Below are 4,588 nucleotides of genomic sequence, written 5' to 3'. Positions count from 1 at the left end.
CTGTGCTAAATTATATGGAAAGCCTGATTCAGTGACCTCTATTTCCTACCATGTGTCTGTTCGGACTCTAAAAATGCTCTTCTTCCCAGAAGTCAAACGTTCATGTTAGCCCCCTGCCTCAGGAGTTTAACCCACCTCTCTATATAAATTATTCATTGGCCTTATCAGCTACTCTCTTAAATTAATTTGAATAGTGGCGTTATCTCTTTAAAATGTCCTAGTCCATATCTAATGAACAACTGTGCTTCAACTCAAAATACTAATCCTGGGCTTAGGTTTATCCTTTTATGGACTATAAAATACGTATAATGTCAGTCGATACTTAAAATAGCATTATAATAAAAGCAAGGTAGCTATTATACCATTTTTAAGATGAAGTTAATGAACTTCAAAAATTAATTGACTTATTCAAAGTCAGAAAGTCCTTGGCACAATAAATAGTAAAGCTCATTTTATTTATGCCTTCGTGGGAGCAATTTTATTCCTGACACCCTCCACCTAAAGGCAGGCTCAGTGATTCTGCTACTGAAGCAAGCAAAAGGTATATGTATTTCAGAGTCTTTTAATTACTTCTTCACATTACACCGAATGGGCAGCCTCCTACTCTAGCTACATGAACAGATCTGTGTTCACGATCTCTGTCTCGGGGGTGACATTCACAGAAGTTGACACTTAAATGTCTTATTAACAATCACCTGGTTTACAAAGAGTTGATAACTTCAACCTTAAAAATTAAACCCGTTTTCAAAGGTATAATGTAATTTTTAACTGCACCAATGCCTTATTACTTTTATTTATGGACAAAAGTTGTGGTAGTTTTTTTGCCAGCTTTTTTCCCCTTAAATCATTTTGTCCTTGCCTTTCACTCACAGTGATTGAAAGAAATTTTTGACAGGTAAACAGAACCCTGGGATGCAAAACCATGGAAAATGTCAGAGTGGTCACTAGTCAGTTAACAAGAAAAGAGACAGAGGCACTGGGCCCACTGGCAATACGTGGGCACTGCAAGCCACCTACAGAGAATATCTTGCTGCCCCTTCCACCCCTAGGCAACTCTACCAAGAATAGCTTTGTTTAAAATGGCTTGTTCTCATTACTCCCATAGGACCAAAACCAAACTTATATGCCTGCCCTTCCATCATCCTAAATTTTTCTTCTTTATTCTCCATTTCAGTTAATTACATTACCATTGTCAGCCCATGATACAAAATGTCAACATGGCACATTACTGTTCCCTTTTTTTCCCTTGTGCTAAATCATCTTTAAATGTGTTTCTCCATCCCTTTCCCTGGTTGTGATCTCAGCTCAGGACCTGTACATCCCCACTGGGATTACTATGACACCCTACCATGGGCTGGCTGAGTCACATTTCTTTTCCACCTCACCTCTACCTTGCTGCCTCAATTATCTTTGACAACACAGATCTTTTCACGAACTTTCTTCTTTCAAAGCTGCTGGTGGCTTCCCAATATGGATACAATAAATCTTGAACTCCTTATAAGTTTAGATTTTTTCAGTTGATTTGTTTTTTGGGTTTTATTGCTATTTTATGACCTGGCCCCTATCACGTCTCTAAAAACAGAGTTGCCTGTGCTAATTACACACACACACACCCATGCTAGAGGAAACATTTCTGGCCTTAGTGTGAGTCTATGTACGACAGCTTTACTTAGAAGGACTTAGAAGGCTATCTATATGCTCAGATTTCAGAGATATAACATCTTTCCTTTTTGACAAAAGTTAGCTCATCTTAAGCTGTTGTTAAGAGATATATCTATTTAAGGATAGTAATAGATACAGCCAGATTGGTCTTCCCTTTAACAAACGAGTTGGCTTATTTAACTGTAAAACAAAATTAAGTAAGTTTCTTGTCTCACCGTCAGAAACTGTCACACGGCAACTTGCATTTTGCAATTTCAAAGGAAGGATTTAGACTGTATCCTCCCCAAGCATTTTCGGGTATGCAATACTGTGTTCCTGGAACATGCCTACTTAACATCTTTCAAACTCATGACAGAGTTTGGCAAATGCTGTTGTACACCCTATACACATTAAGGTTCCTATAATTTCACAGAAGTAGGATTCAGTAGGGGAAATAAATGGAAACGATAAAGGAGAAAATACAGAAAAAGCTTATGATCCTGGAATGTGTGTGTTGGAGGGCAGAAGGGTGCAGTGGGTTGAAAAGGGGCCAGTGACTGAACACAGAAAATAAGACTTAAGCACCTAAATTCAAACTTCATCAATTTCTTGTATACCTCCTTTCCTGGATGATTACCTGAAATATGCTAAGTATTAATGAAACATTATTTAGAAAAGATGAATATTGTATACATAAGTAAAAGTCAAGTGATAAGTTCGCCTCTTTAGTTAGAGAGCAGCTTTTTGACACTGTAAAGAAATGAATACATTAAACATGGACACAAGAACTATGGTTCTAAAATATTGTTGCAATCAATAAGATCATAGCAGCTCTACAAGAATTAGGCACTAATAGTTGAATGTAAATATACATTTATTATGTGCAATCTCTATCAAATTTTCTGTCCTGCTTCTTTGGAAATGTTGCTTATAAATGTCAATATTATTTACATAAACAAATATGTTCAGTATTTTTAAAATAAGCAGAATCAGAGGAATAAGTCGAGACATTTGAGCACTATTGAAACACCTCACAGCATTCCATGTTCTGCCATTTCCAAGTTAACTCCAGGGAGAAAAATGTACATATAGTACAGTTGGCTTCTTGAAAATAGACTGAAAGTAAAAACTAAAGTAAATTTGTGACATGCAAATTAAATTAGAGGTCAGTGGGAATAGACTTGGGTTTAATGTTAAAGCAGAATAAAAGACCAAGCATCATCATCGCTAGGGAAGAGTTCAAAAAAAGGGCTCCAGAGCGTGGACTGCGGGCACACAGCACAGACCAACCGACCACTGGAGCATAGCAGTCCTCTGCAGTGTGGCAGTCCAGAGAGCCATCTCGGTGGCTGCTGGCAAACTGCATTTCCAGAGGATTGAGGGAAACCCACCAGGAGCCGAAAATGCCAAAATCAATCAATGTCTGAGTTATCACCATGAGCGGAGCTAGAGTTCGTCATCCAGCCAAATGCAATAGAAAAACAACTTTTTGATCAAGTGGTTGAGACTATCGACCTTTGAAAAGTGTGCTTCTTTGACCTCCAGTATGTGTAGATAATAAAGAATTTCCTACTTGGCTGCAGCTAGATTGTAAAATGTTGGCCCAGGAGATCAGAAAGGAGGATCCTCTCCAGCTCAAGATCAGGGCCCAGTTCTACCCTGAAGATGTATCTGAGTAGCTCATCCAGGACATCAAGCAGAAGCTTTTCTTCCTCCAAGGGGAGGAGGGCATTCTTAGATAAGAGATTTACCGCTCTCCTGAGACCATGGTGTTCCTCAGCTCCCACGCAGTGCAAGCCAACTTGGAGGCTATAACAAAGAAATGCACAAGTCCAGGTGCCTCAGCTTGGAGCAGCTGATCCCCCAAAGAGTCTTGGACCAGCACAAGCCCGCTACCAGGGATCAGCAGGAGGACCGGATTCAGGACTGGCATGCTGAGCACCGCAGGATGCTTGAAGATAGTGCTCAGTTGGAGTATCTGAAAATTGCTCCAGGCCTGGAAATGTACGAAAATAACTATTTTGAGATTAAAAAATAAGAAAGGAATAAACCTTTAGTTTAAAGTGGATGTCCTTGAACTAAATACTCATGAGAAAAATGGTAAGTTGGCTCCAGAGATTAGCTTTCATGGAATGAAATCAGGAACATCTCTTTCAATGGCAAAAGAAGGCACCTGACTTCATCTTCTATGTCTTTCGCCTCTGCATTAACAAGTGAGTCCTGCAGCTCTGCCTGGGGAACCACAAGCTGTTCCTATGCCGTAGGAAGCTTGACACCATTGAGGTGCAGCAGATGAGGCCCAGGTCTGAGAGGAGAAGCACCAGATGCAGCAGGAGTAGCAGCAGCTGGAAACAGAAAGGAAGAGGGGAACCAAAAGTAAGAGAGAAACCGTGAAGACAGAGAAAGAGCAGATGATGCAAGAGAAGGAGGAGCTGATGCCCAGCCTCCAGGACTACAAACAGAAAACAACAAGGCTGAGAAAGAGCTCCCCAACCAGCTACAGAGGGCCCTGCAGCTGGAGGAGGAGAGGAAGCATGCGCAGGAAGAGGCTGACCACCTGGGGGCGGCACACACAGCCTAGCTGCAAGCCAAGGAGAAGCTCAAGAGGCAGGTGATGGATCTGATGAAGTGTCCCCCCTACTGTCAAACATGCACAGGCGCAAGGACATTTAGGTCAAGGAGTGGCAGTAAAGGGCTAAGGAAGCCCTGGATCACCTGGTGAAGACCAAGGAGGAGCTGCATGTGGCAATGACAGCCTCCCACTTCCATCACCCTAGACCCCCACATGTAAGAGGCAGTGGGCTACCATGTCCAGGAGAACCTGCTATAGGAAGGCAAGAGTACACTGGCTACAGAGCCAAGCTGTCCAGCGAGGACATCCTGAACCACCACAGTGAGGAGAAGCAGACCACCAAGGCTGAAAAGAAAAAGAGTGAGTGCAGCGGCA

The 4,588-nt window shown here is 41.7% G+C and overlaps 1 pseudogene; it reads left to right on the top strand.

Annotated features, from left to right (window-relative positions):
• The first annotated feature begins 3,044 nt into the window (after positions 1-3,044).
• On the top strand, positions 3,045-4,222 carry LOC123813779 (annotated as a pseudogene).
• The last annotated feature ends 366 nt before the right edge of the window (positions 4,223-4,588 follow it).

Source organism: Phyllostomus hastatus, unplaced genomic scaffold (assembly GCF_019186645.2).
Source record: "Phyllostomus hastatus isolate PE091 unplaced genomic scaffold, TTU_PhHast_1.1 phas_contig_1, whole genome shotgun sequence".
NCBI lineage: Eukaryota > Metazoa > Chordata > Mammalia > Chiroptera > Phyllostomidae > Phyllostomus > Phyllostomus hastatus.
This window is presented reverse-complemented; position numbering and strand designations above follow the sequence as displayed.